The following is a 24169-nucleotide window of genomic DNA, read 5'->3' as shown; positions in this document are numbered from 1 at the left end:
CACACAAGAAACTACTCATTGTTTAAACTTCAATAAATGTATGAGAGTTTTCCAATATGATCTGGCTGAATCTGAACTTTAATGTTGGAAAAGGAAAAGAAGGCCTGATATCCGTGAACAGTTGGTAGAGGTACTAAAAAGAAATCAACAAGGACTTAAAGACTAGGAGATAGTGAAGGATAATTTTTTCTGGTTCAGCCTAGAGCAGGCCTTTGGCTTAAAGGTGGAGTGTTGATGAAAGATAGGATTTTTCTAGATATGTGGGGTCACTTGAGAAGTCATGTGAAGGCATAATATGGTGACTAAGTCTATGTGACAGTAAAGGAAGAGGAAGATGGAACAAGATACTTGAGGAATATAAGCAAGAGGTTGGAGCCTAGAAAAAGAGGAAGAGAACAGAAGTTTTGGGAAGTATAGAAAGTGTAATACCCTAAAGAGGTTGTTCACTGTCTATCCTTTTCTGGTAAATGCTATTAAATAATACTTAAAATCAGCATTTACACAATAGACATATGTACATAATGTTTACTGACTTCTAGAATTTGGTCTGTATGCTTCCGGAGGCTTTCAGAGTTTTTAAAATGGCATTCCCTTTATAATTTTTTGCAGTGTCTCCAATTTGAAATGTACATCATCTCAAACATCTGAGCTGTTAGTATTCTATGCAGGTGATCCAGCGCACTGGGGGAAGAAAAGAAAGACAAAAATTGCCCAAGTGGCAAAAGTAAAAAAACAAAAAAAAAAAGTACTTTCTTACATCAGTGAATTTCAAAATCTAGATGAAGCATGCATTTTTCTTGCAAGAAAAATTCTTAATTTTTCCTTCAAGCTTATGTAAGATTTTAAAAAATAATCTTTTCAGTATTAATTGGACTAAACTTCATTTTAATCAAAGACTATACAATCAGGAAACTAAAGACTTCTCTATGATATTTGTTTATATCTGCTTTATAAAACCATAATCGGTACTATATCATTACATTCAAAACTGTAAAAACAAACCCAACAAAACAGACTTCAAACATAAAGCTTGTTCTCATTAAGATGAGAACACAAGACTCGTATATTTGTAAGATAAATCTCCAAGACAAAGTGTGGGACACGAGGAAAGAATATGTATCCTAGAATTTGGCCAAGTGTGCATTTTTTAAAAGTTATACTTTATATTGGAGTATGGTTGAATTACAATGTTGTGTTATTTTCAGGTATACAGCAAAGTGATGTAAACATGTATGTTAAACATACACAGGCACCTGTTCTTTTTCAGGTCCTTTTCCTATATATGTTATTACAGAGTACAGTAGGTCCTTGTGGACTATTGTGTATATATAGTAGTAGGTATATGTTAATCCCAACCTTCTAATTTATCCGTCCCCCTACATTTCTGCTTTGTTAACCATAAATTTGTTTTCTAAGCCTATGAGTCTATTTCTGTTTTTCAAATAAGTTGATTTGTATCATTTTTCAGATTCCACATATAAATGATATTGTATGGTATTTGTTTTTCTTTCTTGTTTCACTTAGTATGATAATTTCTAGGTTAATCCATGTTGCTGCAAATGGCATTATTTCATTTTGTTAATGGCTGAATAATATTCCACTGAATATTGTATACAACATTCCATTGTATATATATATTCTTTATTCATCCCTCTGTTAATGGCATTTAAGTTGCTTCCTTGTCTTGGCTATTGTAAATAGTGCTGCAATGAACATTGGGATACATGTATCTTTTCAAATTGTGGTTTTCTCCAGACATATGCCCAGGAGTGGGATGTCTAAAATATTATCCTTCCTAGGGGAAACAGTGGAAACAGTGTCAGACTTTATTTTTCTGGGCTCCAAAATCACTACAGATGGTGACTGCAGCCATGAAATTAAAAGACGCTTACTCCTTGGAAGGAAAGTTATGACCAACCTAGATAGCATATTCAAGAGCAGAGACATTACTTTGCCAACAAAGTTTCGTCTAGTCAAGGCTATGGTTTTTCCTGTGGTCACGTATGGATGTGAGAGTTGGACTGTGAAGAAGGCTGAGCACCGAAGAATTGATGCTTTTGAACTGTGGTGTTGGAGAAGACTCTTGAGAGTCCCTTGGACTGCAAGGAGATCCAACCAGTCCATTCTGAAGGAGATCAGCCCTGGAATTTCTTTGGAAGGAATGATACTAAAGCTGAAACTGCAGTACTTTATCCACCTGATGTGAAGAGTTGACTCATTGGAAAAGACTCTGATGCTGGGAGGGATTGGGGGCCAGAGGAGAAGGGGATGACAGAGGATGAGATGGCTGGATGGCATCACTGACTCGATGGACGTGAGTCTGAGTGAACTCCGGGAGTTGGTGATGGACAGGGAGGCCTGGCATGCTGTGATTCATAGGGTCACAAAGAGTCGGACACGACTGAGCGACTGATCTGATCTGATTTTTGATTAATGTAAAATTAGTAATGTGATATTTTAAATTCTCTTTCATGCTATGTTTTCAAAATTTGGTATGTGTTTTACACTTTGGTTTCAAGTGCTCAGTAGCCATCTGGGACTGGGCTGCCATATCAAGCAGTGCAGTTTAGCCTGTAGATAACGTGGCAATGAGTCACAGACAGGGAAAGAGTGATTTGGGGATGTTCCTTCCCTGTTGGATCGCCACAGACTGGCTTTGTCCTTCATAGCTCCCCGCAGGGTGGCCTCGTCTACACATTGTTCGCTTCTGGGTTCTGGTAACCACTTCTTCAACTTGCCCCTGCAAGCTTAGGGGTGCGAGCGGTGCTCTCCTTTGTATTTTGCATAAACCTTCTCCAAACATCTGCAGTCTCTATTAAACCCTTTTTAGAAATCCTTGTTTGAGTATGCCTTCCATTTCCAGCTGGGACCCTTTCTAACTCATCTCTTTTATTGGCATTTTTCTAAAAGGTTTAAGGGTTATGTCCCTGAAAGTATTAGGGATGGTCAGTTCTAAGTATGAACCTGTCAAATGATAGGGTGGTATACCTAAAAAGTTCACTAATAAGTAGAATTCACTGGAATTTGATAAACTAAAATTTGCTTAATGTAATTATAAAGGTGCCTAATAGAGTATACCTTCTGTATTCAATACCTATTGCTCAATAAAAAATTGGCACATGGAAAAGTTTCTGGATTTTTAAAGGTTGAAACAATCTTGAAACTTTAAATGTCAGTATTTTCCTGTGTTCCAGGACTTCTAAACACAGTATTCTAGCAAGAATAAAACTTTTGGAAGTCCTACAAATCTTAGATTTTATGGATTAAAATATCCTCTTTCAAAAAAAAATGTGAGGAAAAAAATCCATTTATGTAACACAGATATTGATTTGGTTAGCTTTATTATTGATTTCTAAGATTTATTTTGTTAAGGATTGTTATCAGTTCCAAGAAGGAAATTATATATAAATAATCTTTCTAACTGGTAAATAATACATAGATTGTAGGAAAAAATCTTTGGCACCTGCTAATAAGAAAACTCACTCTGTGCCCCTTTATGGATAAAAGAAGTCTATTCAATTGAGTACTGTGATCTCTCATGTAAGCTATTTGAGAACATTTTCTAGACACTTTTGGACCTATGGAAATGCATGTCTCCTTTATCTCAAACCATGGCCATAATTTCAAATATTTTTGAAACACAGGAAATTCAGTTATATGTTATTCTCTAGTGAAATCCAGACATAAAATATTTATTTTTGTAGATGCTTTTCTTGGCCAAAGACATTGTTTGTGGGACAAATGGGAAAATGGAAAAAAATCTATGCTGAAATGAAAAGTACTTGGGGTTCATAAATTGACAACCTAATGGGATGAGAATATTTTCTCCTTTACAAAGTAAAGTGCTTTTTTCCAGAGATCAATGAGGTAGTAACAACATTGTTGCAAAATATATTTGAATGAGATTCCAGCAGGCATACTAGAAAGAGAAGTACTTACAAAATCAGTTTTCAAAGCTAAACTCCACTTGTTTCACTGATGCCAGCCAATGCCCTCCATGTTTTGAAATAGTTGGCAGATGTCCCTAACACCATAACATTATGGGTGCAGCCAATTTTCTTGTGGCTAAATCTACTCTTAAATATTGGTTAAAATAGAATGGGGAGTGAGGAGATTACTCTTAAACTGTGGGCTTCACTGATGCATATGTGGATTCATCTGAAGAAACTCAGATTTTAAGGACAATAACTTGTAAAACCACAAGAGGGTTTACCCCAAACCTCGATCACTTAGAATTGGCCACAGAAGCTTGGTTTTGAATAACAAACTCTGTCAAACACTAAATTAAGCTTCATGCTTACCATCCTCTGCTTCTGTTCAAAAGAAAACATTAGTTTAGAATATTAGTAGGTTAAGTTGTTGAATAAGAGTCTCAGTATTTTTTTCTGGGAAGGGGCCAGTGAATTACCCTAAATACTCTCCAACTTATTAATGCAAATATCTCTTAGCCAATCCATTAAGCAAAATTTCACCTACAAAAGTGAGTGATCTAGATTTTTAGGTCACTCTTCCTCTGTAAAATATGCTGAGAAATGTAGAGGGAAAAGAAAGAAATCTTGCTATAAAGAAGGAAATCTTGTGGCTCTGAGGCATTGTGTATAAACCAAAACGTATGTATAGGCTGGTATCTTGACACTGAAAAATGAGAATGGGAACCCAAGTCAGGCATTATACCATCAGAACTTTCTAAACTTTTGCAATGATAAGGAATCACGAGATTACCCTATTAGAAGGTGGTAATGTGGTAGTAACATTACATGGAGGAAAATGCTTCTTACTGTTAACATCTTTTAAAATATATCAATAGAATTTAAATTAATACAAAAAGGCATTTTAAAAAGCTGACTCACTTTTCTCAAAATTGTCTTTCCTAAAACTTTTCAATAAGGAACATGTTACTATCATTATGTTACATATTTATTCCTCATTATGTTTCACACCCTGAGTATCTCTGTGTAAATATCTAACTTACAATTTTTAGTCTGAAACTGAAAGTAGATAATAGTATTTTGTCCAAATTCAGATACACAACAGGTTGTCAAGACATTTGATATTAATTGTTAGTTATGTTTTAAATGTATACTTATACCCAGATAAGACTTCAGGTTCTAGAAATCAAAGAAATTATTTTGTAATTTTATTTATTTAGTTAGTTTCATTTTTGGCCATAATTTTATTTAGTTAGTTTCATTTTTAGCTGTCCTGGGTCTTCGTTGCTGCACACACACTTTCTCTCGTTGCAGCAAGTGGGGGCCGCTCTCTATTTGCGGTGGGCAGCTTCTCACGGCTGTGAGTTTTCTTGTTGCAGAGCACGGGCTCCAGAGCACATGGGCTCAGCAGTTGCAGCTCATGGGCTTAATTGCTCCATGGCACGTGGAATCTTCCTGGGGCACGTGGAATCTTCCTGGACCAGGGATCGAACCCATGTGCCCTGCGTTGGCAGGCAGATTCTCAGCCACTGAACCACCAGTGAAGTCCTATACAAAGTAATTTTTCAGTCTCTTGGGGAGAAGGGTATATAACTCAGAGTGTCAAGCAATTTCTTTCCTCTGGAATGAGAACACTTAATGGGTGCATATTAAAATGTTCGTTAAAGGCAAACTACTTAATCATTCGGAAAACCTATTGAAAAAAGTAATGTGTGAGAAGTTTCACCTCTTTATGTCCAAGTTGCATAGATGTGAAGTCCAACTTGTTTCCTCCTTCTATAAGAAGCATTTAAAGCCACTTGGCTGGGAGAGAAATGTGCTTCTTTCCTGCAACTCAGGCCTCCTTGTGTGGCTTGCTTCCCACCATGAAATAAACATAGTTGCCTTGAAGGAAATTTTGCACTTGGTCATAATTTTCCTCTTTTTGAACTTTTCTTGCATGCTGAGGAAGTAGAATAAGTCCCCAGCTTAAAAGCAGGCCCTCTTTTCTTCACAATAAATATGTTAGAGGTGACAGATATAGAATTCAACAAAAATGAAGGAAAGAATTTATCAATGTAGAGTCTGGGGGCTTTTTTTTCCTCCCAATTTGGCTCTTGTTTTCCACCAAGGTATAATTAGATGGATTTTTTTTTCTTTAACTTTTATTTAGACTTGAGGATTAGAAGTATGAGGGACCTAATTTAGTATTTTCTTTCATTTTTCTCACCTATTTTCTTACCTCTAGTTGCTTCAGAAAGTTACAAAAACACTTAAGAATCGAACACGAAGCTTATCATTCTATCCTTAAGTTTAGATTTAACTTAAAGTCTAGCACTTCCGTTTCTTCCATGCAGAACTAAATATTGCAGTGAAAAGTCTGTCTCTTGTATCTTTCTGATATACATTTCCGATTCTAAATCACTTCCTATAATTGAATCATTATTTATAATTTTAACATATCTCAAGCCCATTTTTATTTTTAAAAAATTTTTTTATTTTGTATTGGGGTGTAGCCAATTAACAATGTTGTTGCAGGTGAGTGTCTAAGGGACTCAGCCATACATATACATGTATCCATTCTCCTCTAAACTCCCCTCCCATCCAGGCTGCCACATAACAGTGAGCAGAGTTCCATGGGCCATAAGGTAGGTCCTTGTTGCTTACCACGTCCATGCCAAACACCCTGTTTCTTCCCCCTATCAAGTCCATTTTTAGACTATACAGAATTAAATGTTTCAAGTTATATCTATATCTTAGATATAATTAAATTCAAACTAATTTTAAAAGAATAAGTCTATAATACCACTATTTGTAAAATGATTAATCAAATCAAATTTCTGTGCTCTCAAAATTATGAATTTAGAAATACCCTTATTCTGTTACGTATTCCTACTTTTCATAAAGCACTCATAATCTTTCATGCACAGTGTTGACAGATCTTCTACAAATAAAGTTTCTCAGACCACTTATATCGGAGTTATCTGGGATGCTTTTTAAAAATGCAGACTCCTGGACCATACTCCAGCACCAGTAAATGAAAATCTCTGGGAATAGAATCCAAAATCACCTTTCTAAACAAGCTCCCCAGGAAATTTTTATGTATTCTAAAGTTTGGCAAACATTGGCATTCCCTCTATATCCTGAGAATAAAGAAAAAGTTAGATTTTTGTTTAGCTTTTGGTCACCTAATCTGCTACATACACATACACATTATTTGGAAATAATAATCCATTCTATCTGATGGATGCACACACTAAACTTATGTATTAAAGAGCCACCAAAATACCATGCTTTACATAAAACAGTTTATTTCTCATGGGTTGTCCCAGGTAGGTGGGTGGCTCCAATCCAGGTGGTCACTTAGGGATCCAGGTTACTTCTGCCTTGCTGTTCTGCCTCCTCTAGAGTGTTGGCCTCATCTTCATGGCTCATGGTCAACACTGGCTCTTATCATCATGTCCACAATTCAGCCATCGGTCCACAGTAGGGAAAGGAGATGAAGTGGAGAGCAATAAAATGAGGTCTACAAGTTGTATGGCTTCCCTGGTGACTCAGATGGTAAAGAAACTGTTTGCAATGCAGGAGACGCAGGTTTGATCCCTGGGTCAGGAGAAGATCCCCTGGAGAAGGGAATGGTTACTCACTCCAGTATTCTTGCTTGGGAACTCCCATGGACAAAGGAGCCTGGCAGGCTACAGTCCACGGGGTTGCAAAAGTTGGACATGACTGAGCAACTAACACTTCTCACAAGTCATATACTTCACTTCTGTTGTTGTTGTTTAGTCCCTGAGTTGTGTCCGACTCTTTTGTAACCCCAGGGACTGAAGCCGGCCAGGCTCTTCTGTCCATGGGAATCTCCAGGCAAGAATACTGGAGTGGGTAGCCATTCCCTTCCCCAAGGCATCTTCCCAAGGATGGAACCTGTGTCTCTTGTCTTCTGCATTGCAGTCGAGTTATTTACCACCTGTGCTGCCTGGGAAGCCCAAACATGATCACATCTCTGATTAAATCCAGTTCATGACTTCCAGTTGCACTTGGGTTAAAGAGTCTTTCAGTTGGAAAGAAAATAAACCCAACATAATCTAGATAATCTAGATTATCCCCCAAGAAAGTGGGAAGTGGAGGCAGGGGATTGACTCACATTATGAAAAAAATTCAAGGGTAGATTATTTTTAGGTTCAGCTAGATGGAAGTGACTCAAGTGAGTCAAATGCTCTCATTTGTCTATGTTAGTTTTATTGTCAGGTAGGTTCATCATTTATGATAGGTGCTCGAAACCCCAGGCTTATATTCTACATTCACAACAATCCCAACAGAAAGAAATTGACTCCTACCCAGCTCCAGAACTGTTCTGTTTCTTTTGATTTAACTGGCCTGCTGCTGCTGCTGCTGCCAAGTCGCTTCAGTCGTGTCCAACTCTGTGCGACCCCATGGACTGCAGCCTACCAGGCTTCTCCGTCCATGGGATTCTCCAGGCAAGAACACTGGCCTAGATATCAACATATGGTTCAGATGTCCAGAATCGATCACTGAAGCCAGAGGTTTACAATGTTTTGATTGGCTATGTCTGCAGTTCAAAGTGAAATCAGATTCACCTATTCACATGTAAAGGAAGTTAAGAGTCGTTCCTTTGGGAAAATCAGGGAGCAGACCTAGAAGAAATGGATTCCAGACAGGTCAAAACACAGACATTTATTATAGTTCATCTCCTAGCTGCACACCATCCACACATCTTTTTCTTATACCTAAAAATTCAAAAATTCCCCAAGCTTACATTAAGCAATAATATCATGTGGAATCAAAAACATATGTTATCAGCACCAGGCACTTGTTACCCAGTTACTGCTCCTAGGCTGAGTCTAGACTCTTACTAATGTACATTTCTCCTGGCTCAGAAACTTATTGCACAATGATATTTAATCATCTCCAACAAACATATATTTGTGAGGAGGAAACAAAATAGCTACCATAAGAATTTCTACTTGAAAAAGAGGAAATGGGAGGAAGAGTGGCTTACAATATACTATTTGCAGGACAGGAGTAGACGGATCTCTTGTTCTGGCTTTAGAGTGAATTTCTTGAGAACCTCTTTTGTCTACTCCGGGATCTGTCTTCTAAGAGGATTTTGCTAGTCCTCTGTCTTCTATGGCCATTGCTGAGAAAGGCACTGGGGAGTGTTTACTTCCTGAGCTTCATAGCCTTCTCCTGGTGCTGTTTCTGTTAGTGTGGGTTTAGGATCCTGGCTGAGTACTGCCTTGGGAGTTGAGCAATCACAGCCTTGAGTTTATGGGTGTTGCAGTTTCTCTGGAAACCCAAGTTCCTTAAAAGTTTAGTAAACTCAACCAAATGTTGAGTTTAGTAAACTCAACCATGTTTCCTATAAATTCAGGGAGTTAGCAACAAAAGCCAGTGTTGGTACTTCAGGCCAATCCTTGACTCCAGATCCTAAAGGGATAGTTTCTGTCTTCTAATAATTAACCTTGGTGCTCTTGTCAACAGATGTGGGTGCAGCTCCTGTTTTCAGTCTTATCTTCTAATTTCATTCTACCCTCCCCACTTTTGCCAGCATTAAATTTAGACTGAAACAGAGGACTTTACTTTCCAAACTCCAGTTATAAAGTTTCTGACTCCTGGTTGGTTGGGATTTCAGGATAAGGGTTAGGGGCTGCTGTTAGTGTTTTCACTGCTTTCAGACAAACCGATGTTAACTGCAGCTTGCCCCTTTCTTAAAGGACCTCACTAAACCTCACAAGAAGGAACCAGTACTTTACTGATTTTTTTTTTAAAAACACATCCTCAAATCTCCAGTCTCAGTAGACCCACACTCTGAGCCCCAAGATACTACAGATAGATAACCAATTGTTGTGTTTCGTTTCTCAGCTAAAGCAGTGTAAGCAGATAAGGTAGGGGATTCCTGGTAAACGAGAACCAGGAATGGTTTTCTTGACAGAAGAGAGGCCATTTTGGTCGAAGCCACTCTTTTTTTTTTTTTTTTTTTTTAATCTAAACCTTCCCACAATGCTTGCCCTTGGACAGGCCTCAGTAACACTGATCTTAAGAGAACAGAAGGACAAACTTAGCAGGCAAGAAAAGTAACAATAACAAAGATGACAAACCAGTTGTAAAGAATCCCAGCTCTATTTCGGTGGTAAAGACAAGCCTAAAGCACTGTCTTGAGCTGTTTTGCAGAATTTAAATCCCCTACTCTGGTGCTCCACTACCAGATCAATTGGAATCTAAGGAGTGATGATGTTGACCTTTTCTGACCCTCATGACTTCAATTAACTAAAGCTTGGGCTCTGTCAATCTCTGTCCCAATTCTATGCTGAACTCTATTCTCTGCATGAATTGACATGTACTCTTAGCTTAAAACTTCCCCAATTTTGCTGTTCTGAAACCTTGTAACTCTGACTGGGACTTGAATCCACACGGCCCGGACTCAAACCCAGCCAAAATCCACAAACTTTTAACTAAAATCACACACCTAGTTTCAGGACTTAATGAAGCTCAGTGACAGATTTTAGAGTGAACCGCACTCCACAGACAGAATGTAGGCCATCTCAAAAGGCAAGGTGGCCTCAAAATATGGCATGGTTAGTTTTTATGGGCTTGGTAATTTCACAGGCAAATGAGTGGGAGGATTATTCAAGCTATTTGGGGAAAGGGGCAGAGATTTCCAGGAATTGGGCCCCACCTACTTTTTTGGTCTTTGATGCTCATTCTTAGAACTATCCTGGCCTTGTGGGAGTGTCATTTAGCTTGTTGATGTGTTATATAGAGCATATACTGAGGCTTAAGGCCTAATGGAAGTTGTTGACTCTGTCGACCGTTTTGAATCCATTTGGTTCAAATCAGTTTTTGTAGTGTTCGTAGTCCTCGGACTATGTCATTCTTTCAACGGTTGTGCCCTGCCTTTTTTACTCATGTGCCAGTTTGAGGAGTCTGGCTGCAAGTAATAAATCCTTCCTTCTCCTGATCTTTGGCTTGGTTGTGTCTTTTGGTTCAATATCCTTCAAGAAGCTGAAATGGAGCAGGACTCTGTGCAGCCCTCCCAGGGAAAAGTCTTTTTCATATCCCTCTTTCTTATTTGTAGGCAATAGAGTTCATTCAGCCTCCTTGACTTTCCCTGAATTCCAAAGGGCAAGTTCAAACTGTTGTTGTTGTTCAGTCACTCAGTCATGTCTGACTCTTTGTGACCCCATGGACTGCAGCACACCAGGCTTCCCTGTCCTTCATCTCCTGGAGTTTGCTCAAACTCATGTCCATTGAGTCAGTGATGCCATCCAACTATCTCATCCTCTATCCCCTTCTCCTCCTGCCTTCAATCTTTCCCAGCATTAGCTTCAGCATCAGTCATTCCAACGAATATTTAGGATTGATTTCCTTCAGGATTGATTGGTTTGATCTTGCAGTCAAAGGGATGCTCAAGAATCTTCTCCAACACCACAGTTTGAAAACATCAATTTTTCAGCACTCAGCCTTCTTTATGGTCTGACTCTCAAATCCATACATGACTACTGGAAAAACCACAGCTTTGCATATATGGACCTTTGCCAGCAAAGTAATGTCTCTGCTTTTTAACATACTGTCTAGGTTTGTCATAGCTTTTCTTCCAAGGAGCAAACGTCTTTTAATTTCATGGCCGCAGTCACCATCCACAGTGATTTTGGAGCCCAAAACAATAAAGTCTTTCACTGTTTCCATTGTTTCCCCTTCTATTTGCCATGAGGTAATAGGGTCAGATGCCATGATCTTTGTTTTCTTAATGTTGACCTTTAAACCAACTTTTTCACTCTCCTCTTTCAACATTATCAAGAGGCTCTTTAATTCCTCTTTGCTTTCTGCCATAAGGGTGGTGTCATCTGCATATGTTAGGTTACTGATATTTCTCCCAGCAAATTCCAGCTTGTGCTTCTTCCAGCCCAGCATTTCTCATGATGTATTCTGCATAGAAGTTAAATAAGCAGGGTGACAATATACAGCCTTGATGTACTCCTTTCCCAATCTTCAAACTGTTACTAATCGCAGAAGGGAGGGAATGCAGAAACAAGAGAGGAGTAATCAAGGAAACAATAATGTCGCCTTGGGGTAGGGTCCTGGTTCCTCCTCAAGGAGTATACATAATATCTTTAGGTCTTTGTTGAAGGTCAGGAAGGGCGGCGGTGAGGAGATACCCCTCAATCAAGGTAAGGAGCAATGGCTCCGCTTTGCTGGAGCAGCCTTGAAGAGATACCCCACGTCCAAGGTAAGAGAAACCCAAGTAAGATGGTAGGCATTGCAAAAGGGCATCAGAGGGCAGACACACTGAAACCATACTCACAGAAAACTAGTCAATCTAATCACACTAGGACCACAGCCTTGTCTAACTCAATGAAAATAAGCCATGCCCGTGGGACAACCCAAGACGGGCGGGTCATGGTGGAGAGAGCTAACAGAATGTGGTCCACTGGAGAAGGGAATGGCAAACCACTTCAGTATTCTTGCCTTGAGAACCCCATGAACAGTATGAAAAGGCAAAATGATACAATACTGAAAGAGGAACGCCCCAGGTCGGTAGGTGCCCAATATGCTGCTGGAGATCAGTGGAGAAATAACTCCAGAAACAATGAAGGGATGGAGCCAAAGCAAAAAGAATACCCAGCTGTGGATGTGACTGGTGATAGAAGCAAGGTCCGATGCTGTAAAGAGCAATATTGCATAGGAACCTGGAATGTCAGGTCCATGAATCAAGGCAAATTGGAAGTGGTCAAACAAGAGATGGCAAGAGTGAATGTCGCCATTCTAGGAATCAGCGAACTAAAATGGATGGGAATGGATGAATTTAACTCAGATGACCATTATATCTACTACTGCAGGCAGGAATCCCTCAGAAGAAATGGAGTAGCCATCATGGTCAACAAAAGAGTCTGAAATGAAGTACTTGGCTGCAATCTCAAAAACGACAGAATGATCTCTGTTCGTTTCCAAGGTAAACCATTCAGTATCACAGTAATCCAAGTCTATGCCCCAACCAGTAACACTGAAGAAGCTGAAGTTGAATGGTTCTATGAAGACCTACAAGACCTTTTAGAACTAACACCCAAAAAAGATGTCCTTTTCGTTATAGGGGACTGGAATGCAAAAGTAGGAAGTCAAGAAACACCTGGAGTAACAGGCAAATTTGGCCTTGGAATACGGAATGAAGCAGGGCAAAAACTAATAGAGTTTTGCCAAGAAAATGCACTGGTCATAGCAAACACCCTCTTCCAACAACACAAGAGAAGACTCTACACAGGGACATCACCAGATAGTCAATACCGAAATCAGATTGATTATATCCTTTGCAGCCAAAGATGGAGAAGCTCTATACAGTCAACAAAAACAAGACCAGGAGCTGACTGTGGCTCAGATCATGAACTCCTTATCGCCAAATTCAGACTTAAATTGAAGAAAGTAGGGAAAACCACTAGACCATTTATGTATGACCTAAATCAAATCACTTATGATTATACAGTGGAAGTGAGAAATAGATTTAAGGGCCTAGATCTGATAGATAGAGTTCCTGGTAACTATGGAATGAGGTTCCTGACATTGTACAAGAGACAGGGATCAGACTATCCCCATGGAAAAGAAATGCAAAAAAGCAAAATGGCTGTCTGGGGAGGCCTTACAAATAGCTGAGAAAAGAAGAGAAGCAAAAAGCAAAGAAGAAAAGGAAAGATTTAAGCATCTGAATGCAGAGTTCCAAAGAATAGCAAGGAGAGATAAGAAAGCCTTCCTCAGTGATCAATGCAAAGAAATAGAGGAAAACAACAGAATGGGAAAGACTAGAGATCTCTTCAAGAAAATTAGAGATACCAAGGGAACATTTCATGCAAAGATCGGCTCGATAAAGGACAGAAATGGTATGGACCTAACAGAAGCAGAAGATATTAAGAAGAGGTGGCAAGAATACACAGTTCTTCTGTGTATTCTTGTACAGAATACACAGAATTCTGTGTATTCTTCTTGTACAGACAAAAAAGATCTTCATGACCCAGATAATCACGATGGTGTGATCACTCATCTAGAGCCAGACATCCTGGAATGTGAAGTCAAGTGGGCCTTGGAAAGCATCACTATGAACAAAGCTAGTGGAGGTGATGGAATTCCAGTTGAGCTATTCCAAATCCTGAAAGATGATGCTGTGAAAGTGCTGCACTCAATATGCCAGGAAATTTGGAAAACTCAGCAGTGGCCACAGGACTGGAAAAGGTCAGTTTTCATTCCAATCCCAAAGAAGGCAATGCCAAAGAATGCACAATTGCACTCATCTCACATGCTAGTAAAGTAATGCTCAAAATTCTTCAAGTCAGGCTTCAGCAATACGTGAACCGTGAACTTCCTGATGTTCAAGCTGGTTTTAGAAAAGGCAGAGGAACCAGAGATCAAATTGCCAACATCCGCTGGATCATGGAAAAAGCAAGAGAGTTCCAGAAAAACATCTATTTCTGCTTTATTGACTGCCAAAGCCTTTGACTGTGTGGATCACAACAAACTGTGGAAAATTCTGAAAGAGATGGGAATACCAGACAACCTGATCTGCCTCTTAAGAAATCTATATGCAGGTCAGGAAGCAACAGTTAGAACTGGACATGGAACAACAGACTGGTTCCAAATAGGAAAAGGAGTTCATCAAGGCTGTATACTGTCATCCTGCTTATTTAACTTATATGCAGAGTACATCATGAGAAATGCTGGACTGGAAGAAACACAAGCTGGAATCAAGATTGCCGGGAGAAATATCAATCACCTCAGATATGCAGATGACACCACCCTTATGGCAGAAAGTGAAGAGGAACTACAAAGCCTCTTGATGTAAGTGAAAGTGGAGAGTGAAGAAGTTGGCTTAAAGCTCAACATTCAGAAAACGAAGATCATGGCATCCGGTCCCATCACTTCATGGGAAATAGATGGGGAAACAGTGGAAACAGTGTCAGACTTTACTTTTTTGGGCTCCAAAATCACTGCAGATGGTGACAGCAGCCATGAAATTAAAAGACGCTTACTCCTTGGAAGGAAAGTTATGACCAACCTAGATAGCATATTCAAAAGCAGAGACATTACTTTGCCAACAAAGGTCCGTCTAGTCAAGGCTATGGTTTTTTCTTGTGGTCATGTATGGATGTGAGAGTTGGACTGTGAAGAAGGCTGAGCGCCGAAGAATTGATGCTTTTGAACTGTGGTGTTGGAGAAGACTCTTGAGAGTCCCTTGGACTGCAAGGAGATCCAACCAATCCATTCTGAAGGAGATCAGCCCTGGGATTTCTTTGGAAGAAATGATGCTAAAGCTGAAACTCCAGTACTTTGGCCACCTGTTGTGAAGAATTGACTCGTTGGAAAAGACTCTGATGCTGGGAGGGATTGGGGGCAGGAGGAGAAGGGGATGACAGAGGATGAGATGGCTGGATGGCATCACTGACTTGATGGACTTGAGTCGGAGTGAACTCTGGGAGCTGGTGATGGACAGGGAGGCCTGGCATGCTGCGATTCATGGGGTCGCAAAGAGTTGGACACGACTGAGTGACTGAACTGAACTGAACTGATGGAACAAAGCTACTGAAGATAATTTCAGCTGAGCTATTTAAAATCCTAAGAGATTTTTGTGCGTGGTGTTAGAAAGTGTTCTAGTTTCATTCTTTTACAAGTGGTTGACCAGTTTTCCCAGCACCACTTGTTAAAGAGATTGTCTTTATTCCATTGTATATTCTTGCCTCCTTTGTCAAAGATAAGGTGTCTGTATGTACATGGATTATCTCTGGGCTTTCTATTTTGTTCCACTGATCTATATTTCTGTCTTTGTGCCAGTACCATACTGTCTTGATGACTGTGGCTTTGTAGTAGAGCCTAAAGTCAGGCAGGTTGATTCTTCCAGTTCCATTCTTCTTTCTCAAGAAAGCTTTGGCTTTTCGAGGTTTTTTGTATTTCCATACAAACTGTGAAATTATTTGTTCTAGCTCTGTGAAGAATACCATTGGTAGCTTGATAGGGATTGCATTGAATCTATAAATTGCTTTGGGTAGTATACTCATTTTCTCAAAATGGATTAAAGATCTAAACATAAGACCAGGAACTATAAAACTCCTAGAGGAGAACATAGGCAAAACACTCTCCGACATACATCACAGCAGGATCCTCTATGACCCACTTCCCAGAATATTGGAAATAAAAGCAAAAATAAACAAATGGGACCTGATTTAACTTAAAAGCTTCTGCACAACAAAGGAAACTATAAGCAAGGTGAAAAGACAGCCTTCAGAATGGGAGAACATAATAGCAAATGAAGCAACTGACAAACAACTAATCTCAAAAATATACAAGCAACTCCTACAGCTCAATTCCAGAAAAATAAATGACCCAATCAAAAAATTGGCCAAAGAACTAAATAGACGTTTCTCCAAAGAAGACATACAAATGGCTAACAAACACATGAAAAAATGCTCAACATCACTCATTATCAGAGAAATGCAAATCAAAACCACCATTTCACGCCAGTCAGAATGGCTGCGATCCAAAAGTCTACAAGCAATAAATGTTGGAGAGGGTGTGGAGAAAAGGGAACCCTCTTACACTGTTGGTGGGAATGCAAACTAGTACAGCCCACTATGGAGAACAGTGTGGAGATTCCTTAAAAAACTGGAAATAGATCTGCCTTATGATCCAGCAACTCCACTGCTGGGCATACACACTGAGGAAACCAGAAGGGAAAGAGACACGTGTACCCCAATATTCATTGCAGCACTGTTTATAATAGCCAGGACATGGAAGCAACCTAGATGTCCATCAGCAGATGAATGGATAAGAAAGCCATGGTACATATACACAATGGAGTATTACTCAGCCATTAAAAAGAATACATTTAAATCAGTTCTAATGAGGTGGATGAAACTGGAGCCTATTATACAGAGTGAAGTAACCCAGAAAGAAAAACACCAATACAGTATACTAACGCATACATATGCAATTTAAAAAGATGGTAACAATAACCCTGTATATGAGACAGCAAAAGAGACACTGATGTATAGAACAGTCTTTTGGACTCTGTGGGAGAGGGAGAGGGTGGGATGATTTGGGAGAATGGCATTGAAATATGTATAATATCATATATGAAACGAGTCGCCAGTCCAGGTTCGATGCATGATACTGGATGCTTGGGGCTGGTGCACTGGGATAACCCAGAGGGATGGTATGGGGAGGGAGGAGGGGGGAGGGTTCAGAATGGGGAACACATGTATACCTGTGGCAGATTCATTTTTATATATGGCAAAACCAATACAATATTGTAAAGTTAAATAAAATTAAATTAAAATTAATAAATAAAATCCTAAGAGATGATGCTGTTAAAACCCTGCACTCAATATGCCAGCAAATTTCGAAAACTCAGCAGTGGCCACAGGACTGGAAAAGGTCAGTTTTCACTCCAGTCCTAAAGAAGGGCAGTGCCAAAGAATGTTCAAGCTACCATACAGTTGTGCTCATTTCACATGCTAGCAAGGTTATACTCAAAAGCCTTCAAGCTGAAACCATTTACCTTAGATTGGAACATGAACTCATGTGGTCAGGACTCAAACACAGCCAAAAGCTATGGTATCTGGTTTCAGGACCTAATGAAGCTCAGATTGATGTCTCATCTCAGAAAGAATTCAGTGAAAGACAAAGTGATTGGTAAGAAGTGGATTAATTTAGAGAGAAAGGCCCGCCACAGACAGAATATAGGCCATCACAGAGAATGAGAGTGATGGCCTTGAAATGTGGCATGGTTAGCCTTTATGGGCTGGGTAATTTCATAGGCTAATGAGTGGGAGGATTATTCCAACTATTTTGGGGAAAGGGTGGAGATTTCCAGGAATTGGGCCATTGCCCACTTTTTTTTTTTTTTTTTTGACAGTGCCTTGGAACTGTCATGGCACCTCTGGCTGTGTCATTTAGCTTGCTGACTAAGGATCATGGTCCAGTCTGAAGTTGACTTGTCTGTCATCTTGGACACATTTGATTCTAATTTGTTTATGTTGTGTCCTTGGGCTATGTCATTCTTTCAGAAGTTGTGCCCTGCTATTTCTACATTAGGCTTCAGCAGTATGTGAACCAAGAACTTTCAGATGTACAAGCTGGGTTTAGAAAAGACAAAAGAACCAGAGATCAAATTGCCAACATCCGTTGGATCAAGGAAGAAGCAAGGAAATTCCAGAAAAGCATTTTCTTCTGCCTTATTGACTATGCTAAATCCTTTGACTGTGTGAATCACAACCGAAAAATTCTTAAAGAGATGGGAATACCAGACCACCTTTACCTGCCTCCTGAGAAACCTGTATGCAGGTCAAGGAGCAACAGTTAGAACCAGACAGGAAACAACTGACTGGTTCCAAATTGGGAAAGGAGTTCAAGGCTGTATATTGTCACCCTGCTTATTTAATTTCTATGCAGAGTACATCGTGTGAAATGCCAGGCTAGATGAATCACAAGCTGGAATCCAGATTGCCAGGAGAAATGTCAACCACCTCAGATACAGAGATGAGACCACAAATATCAACAACCTCAGATACAGAGATGAGACTACTTTAATGGCAGAAAGTGAAGAGGAACTAAAGAGCCTCTTAATGGAGGTGAAAGAAGAGAGTTAAAAAGCTGGCTTGAAATTCAGCATTCAAAAAACTAAGATCATGGCATTGACATAGAAGCAAACAGAAGGGGAAAAAGTGGAAGCAGTGACAGATTTTCTTTTCGGGGCACCTGTGGGGCATCATGTAGTTTGTTATGTGTTACAGTGAGTGTATACTGATCTTCAAGGTCTAGTGGGAGGATAGTGACTAGTCTACATCTTGGACCTGTTTTGTTCTGATCGGTTTATGTTGTGTCCTTGGGCTATGTCATTCTTTTAAATGTTGTTCCCTGCCCCCTTCCTTCCTGTTTCAAAAAGAAGGCTTTATTATCTCTTGCAGTAAGTAAAGAGAACACTGGGGATCTTTCCTAAAGTAGTGTCTCCCTGAACAGCAAAACCGGGGGAATTTTAAGCTAAGAGTACATGGCCATTTATGCAGGCACTTGGGCAGTTGACATGGACCATTGGCAGAGTCCAAGCTTTAGTTGATCGAAGTCATAAGGGTCAGAAAATGTCAACATCATCCTTCTTTAGGTTCAGGATGATCTGGCAGTTGAATGTTTCAGGCTGATCTTTACCACTGAAATAGAACTGGGACTCTTTACAACTGATATATTATTTTGCTATGGTTTACTTCTCTTGTCTGAGAAGTTGAGAATTATTACTGAGACCTGTTCAAGGGCCGGCTTCCCAGGTGGCGCTAGTGGTAAAGAACCTGCCTGCCAATGTAAGAAACCCAGATTCATTTCCTGGGTCAGGAAGATCCCCTGGAGAAGGGCCTGGCAACCCTTCAGTATTCTTGCCTAGAGAGTCCCATGGACAGAGGAGCCTGGCAGGCTACAGTCCATAGTGTTGCAAAGGATCAGACACGACTGAAGTGATTTAGCACTCCACGTTCAAGGGCAAGCATTGTGCCCAGGCTTAGATCACAAAATGGCATAGGTCAAAGATGGCCTCTCTTCTGTTAAGAAAGTCGTGCCTGGTTCTTTTTCTCCCCTATCTACTTACAGTTTCCCAAGGATAAGATCACAGTACCAGTATATCACAGTATCAGTATATGAGAAAAGGGAGGATGGATCCTGAGCAGGTTAAATCAATAGGAAAAGATAGTAACAGACTCAACATGACCTACAAGGACCTGTATGTCCAGATCCCTGCCTATCTTTCCAGTCTCACCTGATTGAATTCTATTAACTTTTGGGGCTGCAGCTGCACTTGCCTTATGCCACACCCATCTCTGCTTTTGGCCTTAGAAGCAGAAGTGTTAGTCACTCAGTCACGTCTGACTCTTTGCAGCTCCATGGACTATAGCCCACAAGGCTCCTCTGACCATGGACTTCTCCAGGCAAGAATCCTAGAGTGAGTTGCCATTCCCTTCTCCAGGGAATCTTCCCAACCAGGAATTGAATCTGGGTCTCTTGCATTGAAGGCGGATTCTTTATCATCTGAGCCATGAGGGAAGCCCTGCTTTGGGCCTTCCCCCTGTGCAATTCCTTCTGCCTGAAACAAGACTCCTCTCCTCATGCCCGATTTGACTGGTTCATTTCTAGTTATTTTTCAAGTCAGCACAGTTATCACTTCCTCAAAGAAAGCTTAAGTGGGCTTCTAAACTGAGCAGTGTCCTTTTATCTTCCCCACAGCCACTAAACTTCTCCTTTGTAGCACCTATCATAATTACAATTAAGTATTTAGTTGTGTAATTACTGTAGCTCTAGGAGGACACAATACATCTGTAAACTTGAGAATATTATTCATGGAATGAATAAATAAAGTGCATGAACAAATAAGCCAGCTGAAGGAATATGCGATGGCAAAGATAGTTTTTTTTCTCTCATTAATCTCTATATGTCTGGATCTTGTTTTTCTCCAACTCTCTCTTCCTTGTACACCAATACTAGTTTTTCCCTAGGCTGATTGTTCACTAATATCTAAAAGAGATGTCTTAGTTGCATAACATGTGACTGTAAGGGAAATTGAGGGCAAAAAGAAAATTTTTCAATTAGGTATTTATGCAAGATACATCATGTTACTTAATGCGAAGTGCTCGCATGCTGAAACAGATAAACTTGGGTTCTACTACTAGTTGAGCCATTAACCAGCTCTTTGATTGTAAATGTTTATTCTCTCTGAGCCTTTACTTATTTGTAAACTGAAAATAGCAATCTACCATGCAGGATTCTCATAGGAATATAAAAATAACATGTACTTTGTGCTTAGTACTTAGTAAGCAATCAGTATTTGGTATATATTCTTATGATATTTCATGAATCACAGAGCTGTCAATATAGTAGGAAGCATGGATTAGAAACCATGGCCATCACTACACATCACCCTGATGGAGATTCTTTTGCCAGCATATGATCCTTTTACTATTTATTTATTACCTGTGTGTGTGTGTGTGTGTGTGTGTGAGCCCTCAGTCATGTCCAGCTCTTTGTGACCACATGGGCTGTAGCCCACCAGGCTCCTCTGTCCATGGAGTGTTTTATAATACACCCTTGTGTTTCGAAGGAAGCTCTGATTTCTAGAAATTCTTGTTATATTATAGACACCACTTCAGCCTTGTCCAAGCACCAGCCTTTAATCCATAATACATTTCACAGACCCCATTCCTCTTTCTCGCCAAAGCAATGATGAAACTTTATGAAGAAAATCTACAGAGCCCTCTAAGGAGATGGTCGAGGAAAGGCAAAGTGTAATGAACTCTTTCAGCCCATCAGCAACTATGGACTATACACAACCTGAACCACAAAAAATGGAAAGACATCTTGAAACCAACTCCCACCTCCCTCAACCCCTGTACAAGGCCTATCCTCTTCCACCATTTAACAGCAGAATACTCTCTTAACAGACCCTACCTTTCAGGGACCTTGCTCAGTAAGTCTTTTTTACTTTCTGTATCTTTAACCACCCTCCTCAATCTGCTTTCTCCCATCAGTAAACATGCTTGAGTCTCTTCCATCTTAAAACATTCTTTCCTCAACCCCACACCGCCTCCCCCCCACCCCTGAACTCCTTTGCTATCTGCTTCCTCGTCTCTGCAGCCAACCTTCTTTAAACATTGGCTCTCCCTATCTCCACATCCTCACTTCCTGTTTATCCTTCAACCTCAGGCAATCTGGCTTCTGTCACAGGACTCTTCTCCTGAAACTCACTTTGCCAAGGATTCCAATGAATGCCCCACTGTTATATCCAAGGGACTTCTCATTACTTGTCTCAGGTGACGGCTGCTAACCAGGTCAGACCTCCTTCATGAGGTTTGTCCTTAATTTGGCTCCTACAACAGCACACACCTCTGGCTTCCTTCTTTGGGGGTTCCTCTTCTTTCTCTCAAACCTCACAGGGGGTGTCCCTCTGGTTCTGTGCTAGAGCTCAGAAACTCAGGTGACATTCTGGAGCCCTGTCTCTGCTTCATCTTGCTTCCAAGCAGTTTACTTGGCTCTATTTCTTCTGCCTCTGTGACACCAATGGAGCTGTCCATTTCTCTCCTTATTGCCTAATCTCTAATTCAAGGCCACTCTAATTTTTCCTAAGTCACTACCCCAGTCTCCCCATGGGTGCCGTAGCCCCTGCTGTTGTGTTCTCTCAATTCACTCTCCCCAGTGCTACTAGGCATATACTTCCAACATCCATAGCTGATCATTTTCCTCCCTCTCAAAACTAACCATTGATTTCCTACTCCACTTAAGGCCACAACCCAAACCCCTTATCATGACTATCACTAACTCAAGAGCTGGTCCCCACATGCCGCCACAGCCTAAGCGGTCACCCTCTTCCTCTTCACTTCCTATACGAGTCATCTGGAATGTGCTTTTTCTCTCAAATGCATCATGCTCTCTCCTGTCCCTATTCTTCATATATTCTTTGATCTCCACCAAGTGGTCTCTGACTTTCTACTTGGCTTGAATAATTCCTATTCATCTTTAAGCTCTCATATCTCAGTATCATGTTACTTTCATGGAAAGTTTGCTCTGAGCTTGCAAGTATGAGGTAAGTACCCTTCTGACTATACTCTAGCACACAACATAGAGTGTTTTATCGTTGCCTGTATACATGTCGAAAGCAAAGATCATGGCATCTGGTCCCATCACTTCATGGCAAACAGGGAAACAATGGAAACAGTGACAGACTTTATTTTCTTGGGCTCCAAAATCACTGCAGATGGTGACTGTGGCCCTGAAATTAAAAGACACTTGCTCCTTGGAAGAAAAGGTATGACAAACCTAGACAGTGTATTAAAAAGCAGAGACATTACTTCGCTAACAAAGGTCCACATCGACAAAGCTATTGTTTTTCTGGTAGTCATGTACAGATGTGAGAGCTGGACAATAAAAAAGACTGAGCGCTGAAGAACTGATGCCTTTGAACTGTGCCGTTGGAGAAGATTCTTAAGAGTCACTTGGACAGCAAGGAGATCAAATCAGTCAATCCTAAAAGAAATCAACCCTGAATATTCATATGAAGGACTGACACTGAAGCTGAAATTTCAATACTCTGGCCACCTGATGCAAATAGCTGACTCATTGGAAAAGACCCTGATGCTGGGAAAGATTGAAGGCAGGAGAAGAGGGGGACAACAGAAGACCAGATGGTTGGATGGCATCACCAACTCAACAGACATGAGTTTGAGCAAACTCTGGGAGATGGCGAAGGACAGAGAAATCTGGCGTGCAACAGCCCATGGGATCACAAAGAGTCAAACATGACTGATCAACTGAGCAACAATTTATATGTCTGTTTTCCCACTTGACAATAAGCTCTTGGCAGGTAGGCAGCACATCTTGTTCACTGTTATATCACTGAATGAGAGAATAAACATATTGAAGTGAGAATAATGTGGTGGACTATCACCACGTAAGTTCAATTTTAAGTTACAGCATTAGGCTGAGAGAGCAGAGCCTGGGAAATGCCACCACTAGTGTGAAACAAGGATGACCAGATGTGTCATTATTATTACATCTTTAATGGATGTTTTTGCAATGGTATTTCTATTCCCTTCTGATCCTTCTGTGATCTGAGGATCTCCCGGGCAGACCTTCATAATCGTGCCATTTGACTCTGGTTACGGTCATGTGCTGATTAAGCTGCCCCTCAAGAATATGAAATTGAAACGCAAATGACACATCAGTATCTCAAGCACCACCACAACCTATGACAGTTTAGAAACTTCAGATTAACCATTCGGCAATGGAAAATGAGACTAGGAAGCCTTCACTTCTAAAGCTTTAAAAAAAAACATTTCTGAGAAAGCGTCTTGCCTAGGTTAGTTTTCAATCACTTCAAATCGTCTGGTAAGCTACTCCCAAACCTTTGCATTTACAGCACAACCCTTTCATGAGCAAAGCAGTTCAAAAGGTGGGGCCTACAATTTAGTGCTAAGGTCAACAAAGCTATGCTTTTGAATGGTATGCATTATCCCCAGATCTGTACCCTCCATGTCAGGCAGCAAGTCTAAAAAGACCAAAAGTAGAAATATATGCCAGCAAATAAAATAATTATTGTCACCAAGAATGAACAATTCTACAGTAAATTTATTAAACGTCAGTGCTTTTCTTTCCCCCTAATAATATATGGCATGTAATGAAGTGCTCTTGTTTGGTAAGCAGCCGTCTTGGAGAGCACTCTCATTTGCTAGAGTTGT

At 40.2% G+C, this 24169-nt stretch overlaps 1 long non-coding RNA gene across 3 annotated transcripts in view; it reads right to left on the bottom strand.

Moving 5' to 3' along the window:
- Positions 1-7229: 7229 nt before the first annotated feature.
- Positions 7230-24169, bottom strand: part of LOC138988211 (uncharacterized) — a 28207-nt gene continuing 11267 nt past the window's right edge. For 2 of the 3 annotated variants that reach the window (XR_011464462.1, XR_011464463.1), the window contains 2 exons: positions 8246-8563; positions 7234-7531 (listed from right to left, as the gene is read on the bottom strand). This is a non-coding gene — a long non-coding RNA (uncharacterized lncRNA). Of the gene's footprint in view, positions 7532-8245; positions 8564-24169 lie in introns of all 3 variants that reach the window. The other variant, XR_011464464.1, reaches the window with a different exon arrangement.

Source organism: Bos mutus, chromosome 6, assembly GCF_027580195.1.
Source record: "Bos mutus isolate GX-2022 chromosome 6, NWIPB_WYAK_1.1, whole genome shotgun sequence".
Lineage (NCBI taxonomy): Eukaryota > Metazoa > Chordata > Mammalia > Artiodactyla > Bovidae > Bos > Bos mutus.
The sequence above is the reverse complement of the archived record's forward strand: the minus strand, read 5'-3'. Positions and strand labels throughout refer to the sequence as shown.